This window comes from Narcine bancroftii, chromosome 9 (assembly GCF_036971445.1).
Source record: "Narcine bancroftii isolate sNarBan1 chromosome 9, sNarBan1.hap1, whole genome shotgun sequence".
In the NCBI taxonomy this organism is placed as follows: Eukaryota; Metazoa; Chordata; class Chondrichthyes; order Torpediniformes; family Narcinidae; genus Narcine; species Narcine bancroftii.
The window spans coordinates 3,294,621-3,314,519 of record NC_091477.1 but is presented as its reverse complement, the minus strand read 5'-3'; the positions used below and the strand labels follow the sequence as shown (position 1 = coordinate 3,314,519).

General features: G+C 45.6%; 1 protein-coding gene across 6 annotated transcripts in view; it reads left to right on the top strand.

Annotated features, from left to right (window-relative positions):
* The window catches only part of ndst1b (N-deacetylase/N-sulfotransferase (heparan glucosaminyl) 1b), a 212,604-nt gene that overhangs the window by 70,249 nt on the left and 122,456 nt on the right, over positions 1-19,899 (top strand). For all 6 annotated transcript variants that reach the window (XM_069898004.1, XM_069897999.1, XM_069897998.1 and 3 more), the window contains one exon: positions 13,026-13,162. The gene's annotated coding sequence lies outside the window, so the exon portion shown is untranslated. The remainder of the gene's footprint in view (positions 1-13,025; positions 13,163-19,899) is intronic.

Sequence of the window (19,899 nt, the reverse complement as noted above, 5' to 3'; positions counted from 1 at the left end):
TGGGCACAGACTGAAAGATCGCTTTTCTAAGCACCTCAGCTCTGTCCGCCGCAATAGCGCGGATCTCCCAGTGGCCACCCCATCTTAATTCCCCCCCCCCAATTCCCATGCTGACATGTCTGTCCATGGTCCCATGCATTGCCAGACTGAGACCATCAGCAGATTAGAGATACCTCGTATTCCATCGGGGCCCCCGCCAACCGGACGGCATTCTTCAACTTCTCTGGTTTCCATTGCACCCCCCCATCCCTTCCCTTCCCCTATCTCTCTTTTTTCTTTCCTTCAGCTCTCTCTCTCTCTCTCTCTCCCTTTCCCTTTGTCTCCTTTTCCCTAGCTATGCAGTCACAGTGCCACCCCTCCCCCGATCAATTCTCACCTTTCCTCTCCTACCCATATCCAATTAACACCTTTTGTCTGTACTCCTCCCCCTGACCTATTTTTTCTGATCCCTTTTAATTCAGACATTCTCTACATCAGGAGAGCTCCATTGCAGATGAAGAAATTGCTTCACTGAGCACCTCCACTCCCTCTGCTAGTGACAGAGACCACCCAGTAGCCAACCCAACCATTTCAATTCTGAGTCGCACTCCTAAACTCACATGTTTGTCCATGTGTACTATCCCACCCTGGCCACCCAGATTAGAGGAACAGCACCTTATTTTCTGCCCGGGCACTCTCCAGTTAGACAGCATTAACATCAACTTCTCTGCTTTTTCCTAACCTGCTCTCTTTTCTTTCCCCTCCCTCTTTCCTGTCTTTCCAGTTCTCCCCTCCCTTGCCCCTCCACCCACCAAGCCATCCCTCCTCCTCCTCCTCCTGATCGCTGCTGTCCCCCTCCCTCCCTTCTCCACCATCATCTCCTGCCTTTGCCATCCCCCCATTCCCTCCCCCACCTTTTGTCCAGACAGCCTGCTGACATTCTTTCACACCTTGATGAAGGCCTCCAGCCCAAACCTTTGGTTTTATGTTTTCACCTTTGTTGGCCCTGTTTGACCTGCTGAGCTTCTCTTCTCCAGCATTTTGTGTTTTTACTTTTAATTCCGTATGTCTGCTTTTCACATACCTCGAAGAAGTGCTCAGGCCTGAAAAGTCCCTAAGATATCGTTACCTTCTGTGGCCACAGCGAGACCGGCCATGGCCGCACTCCTCCAGCACATCTGTTTTTATTGCAATCAGAGTGTCTGCAGATTCTCGGGTTTCACTCCTTTTTATCCTTGTTGGATTTTTAAATTTGAGCTGGCCACATTTCCTGCACCTTCTTCTAGTTCTTATTCCTATTTATTGTGAAATATTCAGAGATTCAGTTCCCTTTTTTTTGTTGCAACCCCTGCATTATTTTCCTTCTGTTGTTTTCCATTTAGTTGGTACATAATATTGTTCTCCATTAACAATGGCGTGAAGCAAGGCTCTGTTCTGGCACCAACCCTCTTTTCAATCTTCTTCAGCATGATGCTGAACCAAGCCATGAAAGACCTCAACAGTGAAGACGCTGTTTACATCCGGTACCGCACGGATGGCAGTCTCTTCAATCTGAGGCGCCTGCAAGCTCACACCAAGACACAAGAGAAACTTGTCCGTGAACTACTCTTTGCAGACGATGCCGCTTTAGTTGCCCGTTCAGAGCCAGCTCTTCAGCGCTTGACGTCCTGTTTTGCGGAAACTGCCAAAATGTTTGGCCTGGAAGTCAGCCTGAATAAAACTGAGGTCCTCCATCAGCCAGCTCCCCACCATGACTACCAGCCCCCCCACATCTCCATCGGGCACACAAAACTCAAAACGGTCAACCAGTTTACCTATCTCGGCTGCACCATTTCATCAGATGCAAGGATCGACAACGAGCTAGACAACAGACTCGCCAAGGCAAATAGCGCCTTTGGAAGACTACACAAAAGAGTCTGGAAAAACAACCAACTGAAAAACCTCACAAAGATAAGCGTATACAGAGCCGTTGTCATACCCAGGCTCCTGTTCGGCTCCGAATCATGGGTCCTCTACCGGCATCACCTACGGCTCCTAGAACGCTTCCACCAGCGTTGTCTCCGCTCCATCCTCAACATCCATTGGAGCGCTTTCATCCCTAACGTCGAAGTACTCGAGATGGCAGAGGTCGACAGCATCGAGTCCACGCTGCTGAAGATCCAGCTGCGCTGGGTGGGTCACGTCTCCAGAATGGAGGACCATCACCTTCCCAAGATCGTGTTATATGGCGAGCTCTCCACTGGCCACCGAGACAGAGGTGCACCAAAGAAAAGGTACAAGGACTGCCTAAAGAAATCTCTTGGTGCCTGCCACATTGACCACCGCCAGTGGGCTGATATCGCCTCAAACCGTGCATCTTGGCGCCTCACAGTTTGGCTGACAGCAACCTCCTTTGAAGAAGACCGCAGAGCCCACCTCACTGACAAAAGGCAAAGGAGGAAAAACCCAACACCCAACCCCAACCAACCAATTTTCCCCTGCAGCCGCTGCAACCGTGTCTGCCTGTCCCGCATCGGACTTGTCAGCCACAAACGAGCCTGCAGCTGACGTGGACTTTTTACCCCCTCCATAAATCTTCGTCCGCGAAGCCAAGCCAAAGAAGAATATTGTTCAATTCTGATATCTATCAGTCTTGATCATGCCTCTCCGAGGCCCCTGCTGCCTTCTCTTGCCCCTGAAGGAAGTGTAATACTTGGTCTTATGCCTCTTCCCTCACTACCATCCAGGGACCCAAACAGCCCTTCCAGGTGAGGCGAAGATCCACCTGCACCTCCTACAGTGGAGGAGCTCGTGAATTGGCCTCCTCTCTATTGATGACACTAAACACAGACTTGGGGACTGTTTTTCAGAATATCCATGCCCTATCTGCAGTGCCATCCCTGAGCTCATCTGGCTGAATAGGATTCCAGCATCTGAACTCTCCCATGTATTTCCCCTCAGTTAATTCCACCTCTATCTCCTGCTGTCTTGGGAAAACTGCCAACATGCTAGAGGACCTGTCCCACCCCAGTCATGCTCTCCTCCCTCCCATCAAGCAGAATATGCATGCCAAACACGAACCTGCAGATTTAAGGACCATTTCCTCTCTGCTGTTGTCAGTCTCTTAAATGGACCTATCGAGGAAAAAAATGTCCTTGCACTGCTTTAAATTTTAAATTTAGACATACAGCATGTTAACAGGCCCTTCCAGCATGTGACCCCCAAATACATCAATTAACCTACAACCCCTGAATGTTTTGGAGGGTGGAAGGAAACCAGAGCACCCCTATGCAGACACGGGGAGAAGGTACAAACTTCTTAGACACAGCGAACCTGGATCATTGGCGTTGGCTCTATCCACTATGCCAACCCACCCAGTTCTCTACGACCTGCACTATTTTTGTAGCACTCCACCCTCCTCTTGACTTATTGTGACACTTTATCTTGTACTTTTGTTCATTTATTTGTTTGTGTTGCATGAGCTGATTTGCCTGGTAAAAACACACAATTCCACGCAGTATTTTACTTTGTCATACAACCAGTTTACCTATCTCGGCTGCACCATTTCATCAGATGCAAGGATCGACAACGAGCTAGACAACAGACTCGCCAAGGCAAATAGCGCCTTTGGAAGACTACACAAAAGAGTCTGGAAAAACAACCAACTGAAAAACCTCACAAAGATAAGCGTATACAGAGCCGTTGTCATACCCACACTCCTGTTCGGCTCCGAATCATGGGTCCTCTACCGGCATCACCTACGGCTCCTAGAACGCTTCCACCAGCGTTGTCTCCGCTCCATCCTCAACATTCATTGGAGCGACTTCATCCCTAACATCGAAGTACTCGAGATGGCAGAGGCCGACAGCATCGAGTCCACGCTGCTGAAGATCCAGCTGCGCTGGGTGGGTCACGTCTCCAGAATTGAGGAGCATCGCCTTCCCAAGATTGTGTTATATGGCGAGCTCTCCACTGGCCACCGTGACAGAGGTGCACCAAAGAAGAGGTACAAGGAATGCCTAAAGAAATCTCTTGGTGCCTGCCACATTGACCACCGCCAGTGGGGTGATATCGCCTCCAACCGTGCATCTTGGCGCCTCACAGTTCGGCGGGCAGCAACCTCCTTTGAAGAAGACCACAGAGCCCACCTCACTGACAAAAGACAAAGGAGGAAAAACCCAACACCCAACCCCAACCAACCAATTTTCCCCTGCAACCGCTGCAACCGTGTCTACCTGTCCCGCATCGGACTTGTCAGCCACAAACGAGCCTGCAGCTGACGTGGACATTTACCCCCTCCATAAATCTTCGTCCGTGAAGCCAAGCCAAAGAATAATTTGGGTGACAGAGCTAACAGGATACTATTACAGCACCAACGACCCGGGTCAGAATCCCACGCTATCTGTAAGGAGTTGGAACATTCTCCCCGTGTCTGCATAGATTCCCTCTGGGTGCTCCAGTTTCCTCCCACCTTCCAAAATCGTACAGAGGCTATAGGTTAATTTGGGTGAAATTGGGTAGCACGGAATTAAATGACCGGAGTCAGCTTCTACAGTGCTGTAAATAAATTTGATTTGGCTGATGGAATTTAGCGCAGACAAGTGTGAGGTGCTGCACTTTGGAAGAGCGAATCAGTGTAGGATGTACACAGTAAATGGTAGGCCATTGAGGAATGCAGAGGAGCAGAGAGATCTGGGGGAATGCATTCAACCCTGAAGGTGGCATCATCTTGTGAACAGGGTTGTAACGAAAGCTTTTGGCATCTTAGCCTTTATAAATCAAAGTATTGAGTATAGAAGTTGGGATGTTATGTTGAAGTTATTGAAGTCATTGGTGAGACCACACTTAGAATATTGAGTGCAGTTCTGGTCGCCCAGCAGCAGGAAAGAGATCAATAAGATTGAAAGAGTGCAGAGAAGATTTACTACGATGTTGCCAGGTCTTCAGGAGTTGAGTTACTGGGAAAGATTAAACCGGTTCGGACTATACTCCTTGGAACTAAGAAGAATGAAGGGAGACGATAGAGGGCAGAGAATTCCACAGATTCACTACTCTCTGGGAAAAGCACTTCCTTCTCATCTGCCCTAAATTGACTCCTCTGCATCTTGAGGCTGTGTCCTCTAGTTCTAGTCTCTCCTTCCAGTGGAAGCAACCTCCCTGCTTCTATCTTATGTTTATTTTGTAATTTTTCGTTTCTAGAAGATCGATCCCCTTTCATTCTTCTAAACTTCAGTGTCATTACAGGCTATGCAATCTCTCCTCATAGCCTAATCTCCAGAATCAAGCTGATGAACTCCCTCTGCACCCTCCAAGGCCAGTATAATCCTTTCATATTACATCATGTTTTAAAAATGCTGTGGATTATTGAAAGGCAATGGATTAACCAGATTTGAGCATTTGCAATTCATGGCAATATTGACATGCAAATGGTTCTATTTAGAATTAGCCTGTTTTGTAGGTAACAAATTTGTAGTATTAGGTTGAGCAACAGGTCAATGAGCATGAATAGATGAAGTGGTAATGACAAGATCATACATCCAAATAGACCAACTGTTCTGCTCAAGGATAATTAGCCAAACAAACAGCATCAGGAACAGCCAATAATTGCGTTATGGAGTTCATTGCTCTCCTGTTCCAAATAAGCTTTGATTCAGCTACAGTCTGATAAGAAACTCCCTCTCCCCTAATCCCTGAGGAGTTTTGCTTCACTTGTTCTCCAATGGGACATTCCAAATACCCTTTGAGTAAATCATTATTTATTAAAGAACTGTTCTGATTTATTCTTTTTCTTTGGCTTGGCTTCGCGGATGAAGATTTATGGAGGGGTAATGTCCTTCAGACTCGTTTGTGGCTGACAAGTCCGATGCGGGACAGGCAGACTGATTTATTGGATTACCTTTAAATGTGTTTCCCTTGTACTATTGATCTGATGTAATCATTTGGTGTGTACCCCACCATTAACATTTAATGCTACAGTTCTGTTTAATCCTATTCTACTCTAACATTCCCATTTATGCAACCTGAGCTTTTACATCCTTATCTTGCAGGTAATCTCTCCCATGTTCTTGCTTTTCTCAATGTGATGCTTGGATTGTCTTGCTTGAAGTGTGAGACCTACTTCCTGTAGCAATCCAAGTGTTGTCAGCCAGGGCATTGCAAAGATTCAGCAAAGTCTCGGTTGAATTTTCCACTCTGTGATAATTTGCTGTCAACCTAGTATTCTAATGGTTTCTTCTTTTTAATCTTAACATTGGACATGGTACGTGCTCTAAAGTTCCTTTTAAATGTTTCCGCGCTGCTGTTTCTTCCGACGTGCATTAGTGCTCGGGACAGAATGTTAAAATCAACTTGACATTAAAAAGAAATCCTCTGGAGGACCCACCCATTCAGGCCACATATCATGTGTCAGTATGAAATTTCAGTTGCCATTAATCTGTTGAGCCGTATGCCAAACCCATTTCCTCAGAAGAATGTCAACTTAATCCTTAAAATAATCTTCATTTAGGGTTACTTGGAAAATGAAAATGTTTAAATTAAAAATTAAATATAGAATCTGCAATTTCTTTGATAAAGACAGAAAATTCTGGAAAATCTCAGCAACTATGGAAGGAGGAACAGTGATGTTGAAAACCCTTCATCAGAATTATAGTCGTAGAGTCACAGAGGTAAAGCACATAAAGATGTACTTGAATCAAATAGGGGACATACCCTCAAGATTTGAGGGAGTAAATTTAGGATAAAGATGAATGGGTTAGGGCAGTGGTTCTCAACCTTTTTCTTTCCACTCGCATACCACTTAAAATAACCCCCATGCTATAGGTGCTCTGTGATTAGTAAGGGATTGCTTAAGGTGGGATGCAAGTGGGAAGGGAAGGTTGAGAATCACTGCTCCAGACCCAATTGTTACTGAAATATTTTGCTCGAGATTGTCATTGGCCCATTTCCTTTGGAGTTATGAAACAGGCACATAACAAGTCAACGAGTTAGTGGATTTCAAACTTTTTCTTCTCACCCACATCCCACTTTAAGCAATCCCTTACTAATCACAGAGCACCTATAGCATGGGGGTTACTTTAAGTGGTATGTGAGTGGAAAGATAAAGGTTGAGAACCACTGGATTAGGATATGGGGGAACATCTGACAGCTCTTGGACTGTACTCCTTGGAGTTCAAAAGAATAAGGGAGACTACAAAGGCTTACTTTTATTGTCACCTTCTACGTGAGGATTCTGTCAGACTATTGTCAAGTTGATTTCAATATTATATCTTGAGGGATAATTCCCAGACAGCAGTGCTGGAAACTTCAGATGATACTCGCTGAATCTCTTCTTCTTTGGTATGGCTTCGCGGATGAAGATTTATGGAAGGGTAATGTCCACGTCAGCTGCAGGCTTGTTTGTGGCTGACAAGTCCGAGGCGGGACAGGCAGACACGGTTGCAGGGGAAAATTGGTTGGTTGGGGTTGGGTGTTGGGTTTTTCCTCCTTTGTCTTTTGTCAGTGAGGTGGGCTCTGCGGTCATCTTCAAAGGAGGTTGCTGCCCACCGAACTGTGAGGCACCAAGATGCACGGTTTGAGGCGATATCAGCCCACTGGCGGTGAAAAAAGCAGTTTTATTTGCCCTATGAATTCAAGTCAAGTTTATTGTCATCCAATTGCACAAGTACAACCCAACAAAACAGTTTTCTCTGGTCCTTGTTGCCAGGACAAGTATCCATAGACACAAATAATTAAATCAATATTGTTTTATGAACACAAAACAGAACAATATAGCACAGAACAGGCCCTTTAGCCCTTGATGTTCTGGCCCATGTATATCCCTTCCTAAAATTAAGTGCTAAACCCTCCCTACCCCATAATCCTCTTTTTTTCTTTCATCCATGTGTCTGAGTAAATGCCCCCCGTCCCCCGTGTTTCAAACTCCACCACCATCCCCGGCCAGGCATTCCAGACACCCACAACTCTCTGTGTAAAAACTACTTACCCCTAACATCTCCCCTAAACTTCCCTCCATCCATTTTGTATACGTGTCCTCTAGTGTTTACTTATCCTGTCCTAGGAACCAGGTGCTGTCTGTCCACCCTATCTATGCCTCTCATAATCTTGTAGACCTCTATCAAATCTCCTCTCATCTTTCTACGCTCCAAAGTGAAAAGCCCCAAATCTGTTAACCTTGCCTCATAAGACTAGTTTCCCAAACCAGACAGCATCGTGGTAAATCTCCTCTGCACCCTTCTCCATAGCTTCCACATCCTTTCTATAATGAGGAGACCAGAACTGTACACAATACTCTAAGTGTGGTCTTAGCAGAGATTTGTAAAGTTGTAACATGACCTCTCTACTCCTGAACTCAATCCCCCTATTAATGAATCCCAACACCCCATGGGGCTTCTTAATGATCCTATCATCCTGTGCAGCAACCTTGAGGGATGTTTGAATTTGCACCGTAAGGTCTGTCTGTACATCCACACTCTTAAGAAACTGACCATTAAACCTGTACTCCGCCTTCTAGTTTGTCCTTCCAAAATGCATCACCTCACACTTATCCGGATTGAACTCCATTTGCCACTTTTCTACCCAACTCTGCATTCCCATCTATATCCTCTTGTAACCTTCAATGACCTTCAGCTCCATCCACAACTCATCCAACCTTTGTGTCATCTGCAAGCTTACTAACCCAACCTTCCACCTCTTCATCCAGGTCATTTATTTAAAAAAAAAGCAGGGGTCCCAGAACAGATCCCTGCTGCACTCCACTAGTCACTGACCTCCAGGCAGAATACTTTCCCTCCACTACTACTCTCTACTTCCTTCCTACAAGCCAATTTTTTTATCCATGCAGCTAATTTTCCACTGATTCCGTGACTGACTTTCGGGATGAGTCTCTCGGGGGGGACCTTGTCATATACCTAGCTAAAATCCATGTAGACCATATCTACCACCCTACCCTCATCAATTTCTTTGTTACATCCTCAAAAAATTCAATTAGTCAGTGACGCACAACCTTCCCTTCACAAAGCCCTGCTGACTTCTCCAAATGCTCATAGATCCTGTCCTTAAGAATCCTCTCTAATAGTTTTCACACCACTGGCACAAGACTCACCAGTCTATAATTCCCAGAATTCTCCCTATAACCCCTTTTAACAAGGGGACTACATTTGCCATTCTCCAATCTTCTGGCACCACCCCTGCAGCCAAAGAGAATTCAAAGATCATAGCTGCTGCCCCAGATATCTCTTCTCTCACTTCCAACAGCAGCCTGGGGTATATTGTTTATGGCCCCAGAACTTATCAATCTTGATGTTTATGAGTCTCGGATGGTTAGTGAGAGCAGTTCCTTTGGTCGTTCACCATTCTCATTGCCACTGAAGCTGTTCCTCAGCCTCGTGATGCTAGCTCTGATCCTCCTGTATCTCTTCCCTGACGGGAGTAGCTGAAATATACTGTGGCTGGATGGAAGGGTTCTTAATGGTAGATCATGTTGATGGCAGGGAGGGAGACTCCAGTGATCCTCTCTGCCACTCTTTAGTCCTGTGGATTGATCTCCGATTAATTTCTCTGCAGTAACCATACCCATACTGTGATGCATCCAGTCAGGACACTTCAATAGAGCTCCGATAGAAGGTAGACATAATGGTGGGCTGTAGCCTTGCCCGCTTCAATCTTCTCAGAAAGTGCAGTCGATGTTGCACCTTCCTGACAAGTGAGAAGATGTTGAGTGTCCATGATAGGTCTTGGTGCTCTCCATTCTCTCTATTACAGAGTTGTTGATGTGTAGTGGAGGGTGGTCATTCTTGGTTCTCCTGAAGTCCACAATCATCTCCTTCGTCTCATCCACGTTGAAATTCAGGTTGTTGCTCTTGCACCATTTCTCAAGATTTTCCTCCTCTTCTCTGTGGTTCGACTCATCATTGTTAATGATGAGGCCGATGACTGTTGTGTCATCTGCAACTTGATGACTCTGTTGGAGCTGGATCTGGGGATGCCATCGGGGGCAGTAGCATGACCAGGAGTGGGCTGAGCCCACAGCTAGTTCTCAGTATGACAGTGGTCAATATTCTGCTGCTGACCCAGACAGACTGGGGTCTTTCTGTTGGGAAGTCAAGGATCCAATTACAGAGAGGGGTGTTGAGTCTTAGCGAGGGTGGGAAGAGGTATAGTCGAGGTAGCTGTGGGAGTTGGTGGGTTTGTAGTCAAGTCAAATCAAGTACAACATGACAGAACAGTGTGTTCCCGTGCTCAGTGCAAATCATTGAGACACACAACCAGACATTACACACATACAGACACACAATGCAAACAAATGGCTCTGATACTCCTGTATCTCTTTCCCACCCACCTCTCCCCCACCCCCCCACCCCCCCCATCCTGGAGCAGCTGAAAGATTATGTGTGCAGGGTGGAAGGGGGTTCCCTTTAATTTTGCATGCCCTCTTCAGACAAACATTTTGGTAGAGTGTGCTTGGACAGAATGTTGTCATCAGTCTGATATAACAATTGTGTGGCTGGGTCATATTGTTGGATGTGCTGGTATAGGGATTTCTAGATGATAAAAAGATAAAGGTGCATGGTTTTCCCACTGTACTCTCGATGTTTGTCACGACGCTCGAGATGTTTTAATTACTTGTCACAATCAATCTTTATTGGCTGGTCTGCAACAGGGGAACAAGTCAGTCCAAAGTCAGTCAGTTGTCACTCCAGCCACATCACACTTCCCATATCTCATGTCCAGTCAATAAGTTTGCAAAGAAGTCTGTTGAATTTGAATAAATCAGAACCATCTGCTTCATGCATCTCCCTAAGCATGCTCTGGCACGGACTCTCTGCAATTATGAATTATCCCGTCAAGCTCTTTCCTCTATAAAAAGATAAAATAGCTTGCCTTTGTCAACATGATCAGACTTTATAGAACCTTGAACACAGCCTATCTCATTTCCAGTGTGAACGTGCCTGGATTATCCTCATCTTCGCCCTCTCCACCTTCAGATTCAAATCTTCCAATGTGGTCCTGGCTGCCTCCAATCACCTACCCATCTCCAACTCAGCCCAGTCCCATTCACATAAGCTTCCAGGGATGAAATGCATGATGAGGGAGATTAAAGCCACAAGCCCATGCCACTCAATTCACTTACCATCCTGGTGGGTTTTTGAATGGTGGGAAGAGACAGGAGAACGTTCAAACTCCTTACAGGCAGAACCGGAGGTTCGGATCTCGAGCTTGGGTCGCCGATGGATTGGACCAGACTCTGTGTAGCTGCGGAAGCGCTGGAGGCGAATCTACGGACACTTGGTGACTCTGGGGGGGCTTTCTTTTGATTCTGTCTGACTGTAAGAACTGTAGGAGGCGCTTGGGTAATTCCTACCGGTGGCAAATCTGCCTGCCTTGCAGCAGATGAAAAAAGAATTTCATGTAATACGACACTGTTTTATTACTATGACAATAAAGTGAATCTTGAATCTTGGAGTGAGGTAAAACCTCACACTAAATCTCTGCATAACTGGGTTAGGATGCAATTCATGACCCCCACCTCCCATCTATTATACACATCTACATTGTTACCCCCATCTCCTGTCCACTATACACATCTACACCGTTAACCCCACCTCCCGTCCACTACACACATCTACATTGTTACCCCAACCTCTCATCCACTGCACACAGTTGTCCTGGTTGGATCTAAAGAGATGAAATGCCATTGAAAAGGTAGTACATTGGCATAGCTGTTGGCATTGCCACTTTAGACCTGACCTCACATACTCCTGTGTGGGGAATCTGCACCTTCCACTGACCATTTTGGGTTTCTGTGGGTTTCTTCAGTTTTCTGCCCTCTTCCAAAGGTATTTACCTGAAGTGTAGGTAATTTGTAAAATAAGCAAAGGAGAGGTAATGTGTATGTGAGAGAGGGCTGCAGGAAAATAAGGAGAGAGGGAATGGAAATGTGCCATTGCTCTGGAGGTGGCCTGGACGCGATGGGCTGAACGGTCTCCATCTGTGCCATTGTGAATAAGTACAGTGATGAACAGGAGAGTTGAAACGGTTGATCCTACCATTTTCCTGGTCAGATGGAGGGGATTTAAAAATAAAGGCTGAAGATTGACAAGGTACATAATACTGCTGCCAACATGACTCCGACAGTGGAAAATCTGAGTCTGGTAAAGATGGTCATCTCTCCCTAGGAAGAGAAACCATCCACTGCCAATTGGTTTACCATGATGAAGTCAGTAAGCCAAATGAAAGGTATGACATGGAAAAATGTAATGTCAAAACAGAATTTATAAGACTAAATTTTGAAATGCTGCTCTCTTCCCTGTTAATATATGCATCAGGTCTGTTGGTGGGAACTCACTACTTGAAGCTCCTGGAAAGTTGGCAAAATGGGGTCCAGTCCCCAGAGCTCCTGAAGTCCACAATCATCTCCTTTGTCAAGCACACGTTGAGACTCTGGCTGTTACTCTTGCTCCGTATTATGAGATTTTCTACCTCTTCTCTGTGGTGTCATGCTGATGAGGCCAACGACTGTTACGTCATCTGTTGTCTTAACCTGGCGCTTTCAAATTCCAGCACCCAGGGAGCCCTCCTGGGACCAGGGTGAGGTTAATGGGTTGTGTGGGCCTCCTGTCCTTTTCAAAGAGCAGCCTAACCTACCTGTTAAATTCCCAACCCAGCAATTTAAGGGGGATCCCACCCCTGCGATGATGAGGTGAGTGATGTGTCACACTGCCATAGGGAATCCCTGTTCCCTCTGCTCTTTCTGTTTCCTGTTCTCTGTTTAAAGTTCCAGAGAAATCAGATGACCCATTTCTCCTTTCATATAGGTGGAGGAGGCTGCCTGGGTAAATTTTACTGGGTTCCTTAACCACTTCCAAGGTGAGTCTGGGACACAGGTACATTTTGACTGGGCTTGCCTGGTTTGGCCTTTTCAAATAGCCCTGTACCTAGGTAACCTAGTAAATTACCCGATTAACCCCATTTTGCAAGGCAAATGGAAAGGACCTAGCCTTTCAACATTTCTTCAATACTGCCCACTTTCAGCTTTGCTGTGTTTAACACAGAATTTCATCGCCTCACAGGTGGAGCATCCCTGGACTGTAACTCCTGATGTGGACAAGAAATACCTCCAGCCCTGAGGGTGCACCACCAGAACATGTGAAGTGACACATGTGCCAAATGCTGTTCCAAGCACTGGGAACAGCAAGTATCAGAGCTGGTAAGTGAGTCAGGGGGAGAGAAGTTCTTGATTAGGAAAGGAATCCAGGGCTGCAAGGAAAAGGCGCGTGAATGGAGATGAAATGAGCCATGATGAAATGGCAGGGTGGATTTAAAGGGTCAAATGGCCTCATTCTACTCCTATGTATTAAGGTCTTATCATATTCCATGCAGTTCACAATTAAATGCCATTTTTGGGAAGACTTTTCATAAGTTATTTAAGTGTTGTGGTGATGGTCTCACATTGTTAGAGATTTTAATTCTGTGTTGCTCTTCATGACCAATGGATTAATTTTATTTATATTTTTTTCTTGTGGATTGAGCAAGGCATGTATTGTCCATTCCCAACATCTTTTTGGTAGGTAACAGGGAGCAGTATTTGCAATCCTACTGGAAAACCCAGTGATGATGGTTCTATATTTTAAACCCAGCAATGAGGAATTAACTACAGCAGGGGTGTCAAACTCAAATTCACGGAGGGCCAAAATTAAAAACTTGGACTAAGTCGAGGGCCGAACTAAATATTTATTGAAAATTTTCAACCACATCTGCATGTTTTCTCTTCTTTCAACATATGTAATGTTAAACTTTTTCTGATTAAAATAAATGTTTAATAATAGTTTTGGATAAACTCTTTCCAGAAGCATTAACAAATGAGAAATAAAATATTCAATAAATAATATTTCTCTTTAGAGGATTTGTCAAATGTTGCTAGTGTGCTGTCGAATAGTAAGATCTGAGGGCTATTGAGAATGTGGGAGAATAACATGATTCCTGAAACAATCAAATGGGTGACTGATTGTGGGCATGAACTCTAGCAGGATTATTTGCCATGCCCTTTTTCCAGTGGTACAGATATCCTTTGATTTACACACTTTTCAAGTTTTATGCCTAATGAGCTTGTATCCAGGTGCAGGACCATTTTTAACCAGGAATATATTGATCACTGTGACATGAAACTATTGGAAGATCGTTTTATCCTGAGATTAAAGTTCATAATCCTTACTCAGGCCTGTGTGCGGGAGGGCGGGGTTTGCGGGCGATCGGGTTCGACGACGACAGTGCGGGGGCATCGGCTCTCGCTGCAGGGCGGCATCTCGGCGGATCAGCGGCCCCGTCACCGTGAGTCGCGGGTCGGCCTGCGGCAGGGAGGGGGAGTGGGCAACGGTCCTGGCGAGGTCAGGCCCGTGGCCTCCAGTTTTGGGCGCTGGGAAGCGGCCTTGGCTTCCCCTGACACCGGCCAGGCCCCAAAACCAGAGTCCACGGTGAGACCCTGCAACGTAAACAGAGGAGGTGGGGGCGATTAGCAGGCTGACGCCAATGCATTCTGGGATTTGTTGTATTACTGTGCATGTGCTATACTGGCACGGCGCCCAGTGGGCCACCTCTAATACATTTTTGAAATGATCTTGCGGGCCAAATATAATTATATCGCGGGCCAAATTTGGCCTGCGGGCCAGAGTTTGACATGTGTGAACTACAGTAAACCCCTAGTATCCGGAACCTCTGGGGATTGGTAGATGCTGAATCAGTGAATTGTCTGGTTACTTGAGATTGTGTGTTGAGTGGATTGACGAACTAACAGTGAGAAATGCAATTTTTAGACCCATATTTTTTACCTATTTATTTTGTGATATTTTTTTGTTGCCAGTTGCTTGAGGCTGCCTGTTGCTTGAATTCAGGATAACAGGAGTTTTACTGTTTATGCTTCTTGGAGGGAGAACCTGCAGGTGACGATGCATTTGAGTGGTGCCACTGGAATGACTCTGAGGGGACTCTCTTTTGCTTCTCTTTCTCTGACTGTAAGGGTCACCGGGTAATGTTAATAGCGACTCTTTGTCTGCCTTATGGCAGGCTAGAGGCAATTTTGTGTAATATTACGTTTCCATTTTATTACATAAAACAGGGAATATTGTGTTCAGTCTGGTCACCTCATTACAGGAAGGGTATGGAAGCCACGGAGAGGGTGCAAAGGAAATTTATCAGGATGTTGCCTGGATTGGAGAACGTTTCATATGGGGCAAGGTCAGCGGAGTTGGGGCTTTTCTCTTTGGAGCAAAGAAGGATGAGGTGTGATTTTATAGAGATGTACAAGATTGTGAGAGGTATAGATAAGGTGGACAGCCAGCATCTTTTTCCCCCAAACACCAGAGCAAAATGGATCAGCAAACACCAGAGGACGTCTGTACAAAATGAAGGGAGGAAGGTTTAGGGGAGACATCAGAAGTAGGTTTTTTACACACAGAGTTTGTGGGTGCCTAGAATGCATTGCCTGTTGCTTGAATTCCAGATACCAATGGGTTTTACTGTGTATGCTTCTTGGAGGGGGAACCTGCAGGTGGTACACACTGCAGTCACAAATGTGCCATGAAACAAGAAAGGGGAAAAGTTTAAGGGGAACATGAGGGGACTTCTTCACACAGAGAGTGGTGGGGGCGTGGAATGAGCTGCCAACTGAAGGGGTGAATGTGGGCTCAGTTTTAACATAAGAAGAATTTGATAGGTACATGGATGGGAGGGGTATGGAGGCATATGGACTTGGTGCGGGTCAGTGGGACTAGGCAGAAAAATGGTCTGGCACAGACATGAAGGGCCGAAGGGACCTGTTTCTGTGCTGCAGTGTTCTATGATTCCATGGTTCAATGTGAAGGCTAGACTGCTAATCAAGTGAGCTGCCTTAACCTGGATGATTCTGAGCTTCTTTCATGTTGTTCGCACTGCACCACGGAGGCACGAGGAGAGATTCTATGGCACTCTTGACTTGTGCCTTGGAAAGGCTTTGGCATTTTGCGAAATGAATTCACGACGCTGGAGAAACTCAGCAGGTGAAACAGTGTCCTTTATGTAGCAAAGATAAAGATACAGAACCAATGTTTCAGGGTTGAGCCCTACATCAAGGTGCAAGCAAAATGTAGACTGGTATTGGAACAGGACTTGAGGGCAAAAGTGGGTGGAAACCGGAGTGCCTGGAGGTTGGTCAGCAAAAAGAACTAAACTTTTTGGGTTAGGGATGAAAGGAAATGTCTTTGTGGAGAGGATAGTGAGATTCTATGCCCAAGAGCTCTCACGATGGAGTGTAGTCAGTGCTAAGAGACTGAAGGGATAAGGAGGCTGTGCAGGAAAACTGTGGAAATAAATTTATTGCATTCTTGCATCTGACCTCTTGGGATCCGTAAACCAACAAATGCAGCATCTTTCTCAGCCAGGTGTGTGCACTGGCTGTCACATGGCACGCCTTCATCCATCCTGAGGGTATGGTGCAGCAGTGAGTAGACAGACGAAAGCAAAATGGGCAGATTTAGTGGGTGATAGTCAATGAGGTGGCAACCTTGCTGGGTCTCAACATTCAACCGTGTTCAAGCACCAAAGCTGCGGGAATTTCAGTGCATCTGAGCATTGTACTTTGTGTTATTGTGCAATAGGTGAGTTTTGGGGGCCATTTTTTTGGGTCAAATTGGGGGGGGGGTTAATACTCTTGACTGTGGTAAGTACCTTTGCCAATCAAGGCTTCAGGAGCTCAGATCGGCAGTTGCAGCCGATGAGAGACTGTGGCCAGGGCATTGGGAGATCAGATGGGGGGGTAGCTAGGGTGAGGATTCATAGTCGGGATGCTCTGGTGGACATGTGGCCGAGGTGAAGGTTCGCAGTTGGGTGTCGGGAGCTCAGATAGGTGGGCAGCTGGTGCCAAAAATGTGGAAGGGGGGGTTGACGTTTACATGGGTCATACAAAAAACACCCAATTTTAGGACCAAAAAAAAAGGGTGGGGGTTCGACTATTATATGTTATTGACTATTACAGGTGTACAAAGCGTGGTGTACAAAGGTTGTAATAAATGTAGTCAAGAAGAAAAGAAAAGGTTCAGAGAGCTAGGTAATGTTAGTGATCGAGGAGATTGTAAGGGATAAAAGGAAGGAGCTTATAAAGGAAATGAGGAGAGCCATAAGGGGCCATGAGAAGGCCTTGGTGGGCAGGATTAAGGGAAACCCCAAAGCATTCTACAAGTATGTGAAGAGCAAGAAGATAAGACGTGAAAGAAAAGGACCTATCAAGTGTGAGAGTGGGAAAGTGTGTATGGAACTGGAGAAAGTTAATGAACACTTCACTTCAGTACTAACTATGGAAAAGGATCGTGGCGATTGTAGTGACTTGCAGCAGACGGAAAAATTTGAGCATGCATCTACATCTATTGTATTAAGAGAGAATGGATCTGGTGTTGGAGCTTTTGGAAAGCATCAAGTTGAATAAGTTGCCGGGACTGGATAAGATGTACCCAGGCTACTGTGGGAGGCGAGGGAGGAGATTGCTGATCCTCTAGTGATGACCTTTGAATCATCAATGAGATGGGAGTGGTTCTGGAGGATTGGAGGGTTGCAGATGTAGTTCTTTTATTCAAGAAAGGGAGTAGAGATAGCCCAGGAAATTCTAGACTAGTAAATATTACATGTGTGGTTGGTAAGGTGATGGAGAAGATCCTGAGAGGCAGGATTTATGAACATTTGGAGAGGTTTAAGATGATTAGGAATAGTTAGCATGCCTTTGTCAAGGACAGATTGTACCTCAAGAACCTGAATGAATATTTTGAGGGTATGACTAAACACATTGATGAAGGAAGAGCGGTAGATGTAGTGTAGATGGATTTCATTGAGGCATTTGATAAGGTTCCCCATGCAAGGCTTATTGAGAAAGTAAGGAGGCAGGGGGGTGGGGGGGGGGGGTCCAAGGGGACATTGCTGTGTGGATCCAGAACTGGCTGCCCACAGAAGGCAAAAAGTGGTTGTAGACAGGTCATATTCTGCATGGAGGATGGTGACCAGTGGTGTTCCTCAGAATGAAGAGGAGGGATGGGTTAGTAAGTTGGCTAATGACACAAAGGTTGGGGGTGGTTTGAATAGCATGGAGGGGCTGTTAGAGGTTACAGCGAGACATTGATGAGATGCAAAACTGGGCTGAGAAGTGGTTCATTTTGGTAGGTAAAATATGATGGTAAGACTTGGCAGCGTGGAGGATCAGAAGGATCTTGGGGTCTGAGTCCATGGGCCACTCAAAGCAGCTGCGCAGGTTGACTCTGTGGTTAAGAAGGCATATGGTTTATTGACCTTTGTTAATCATGGAATTGAATTTAGGAGCTGAGAGAGAATGTTACAGCTTTATAGAACTCAGTTCAGACCCCACTTGGAGTGCACTGTGCGGTTCTGGTCATCTCACTACTGGAAGAACGTGGAAGCCATAGAAAGGGTGTGGAGGAGATTGACAAGGATGTTGCCTGGATTAGGGAGCATGCCTTATGAAAACAGGTTGAGTGAACTCTGGCTTTTCTCCTTTGACCGATAGAGGACGAGAGGTGACCTGATAGAGGTGTGTAGATGAGAGGCATTGATTGTGTGGCTTTTTCCCAGGGCTGAAATGGTTGCCACAAGAGGACACGGGTTTAGTACAGAGGAGATGTTTTTCTTAACACCGAGTGGTGGGTGTGTGAAATGGGCTGCTGGCAACGATGGTGGAGGCATTTCTAATTTCTAAGGTAGGGACATGTTTCAGCACAACTTTGTGGGCCGAAGGGCCTGTATTGTGCTGTAGGTGTATTATGTTTGTCTACGGTACGTATAAAGACGATAAACTCTCATTCCAAGCTCTTGATCTCTTGTTGGATGCACAAGAGGACTCACTGCATGGAGCCTGAAAGGTGTGAAGCAGTTTGCCTCCTGTATGAAGATGAATTGTGTTGCTGTCACACTGTGTGGGAGTTCCCTCACAGAATACAGTGGATTAAAGTGAAGGGTTGATGCATTTTGGGACTTCTTCTAAACCAAGCTCTTTAAACGTCCGTTAATTATTCCGCAATTGTTCCGTGTAGAAAAACAAAACTAAATGAGTTCAGGGAGAATTAATTTCTCTTTGCTGTATTGTTTTGAAGGCATTTGATGTTCTGCTTTCCTGTCCTTCCTCAATCTGCATGAAAAACCTCTCAGCTGTTGGGATCAAAATGCTGATGCCGCTGAATTATTCAGGGTGCAACATCCTGGCTGTGATATACAGATAAATCATATGGCAACCGTAATCAAATCAACAGGAGGATATGTATCCTCCGTGTGTGAGAAACCAGTGGTGTGGCAGGTTCAGAATCCAGGTATCCCACAGGCAGATATTAATCACTTTCTGATTTTGGTTCTTCATTATAATTCATCCTTTTCCCATCTTGGTTGATCATAAGATTAGTTTGTGGTGTCCCAAAGTGATTAATGGTCTGTGTGATTACTGTTGTTAGCATGCAGCTCGCCCTGTACACAGAACTGATGTACAACTGATGTGCCCTTCGCCCACAATGTTGTGCGACCTATGTCAACCTACTCCATAACAATCTAACCCTTCCCTCCCTCACTGCCCATAGTGTTGTTTTTTCTTATATCCATGTGCCTGTCTGGGTCTTTTAAATCAAAATCAGGTTTATTGTCATGTAGAGGTGCCATGAAATTTGTTGTTTTGCAGCAGAAACGTGGTGCAGAACAAGGTGCTAAATTACAAGTGCAGAAGTACAAGATTTAAAAAAAAATGAATAAGTGAGGAAGTGTCTGTGGTTCATTGTCCATTCAGAAATTTGATGGCAGAAGGGAAGAAGCTGCTTTTGTACTGTTGGGTGTTTTTCTTCAGGCTCCTGCACCACCTTCCTGATGGGGGTTGGGGGGAATGGAGGCTGCTTTCTTGAGGTATTATTAGATGTCCTTAATGGAATGAAGACT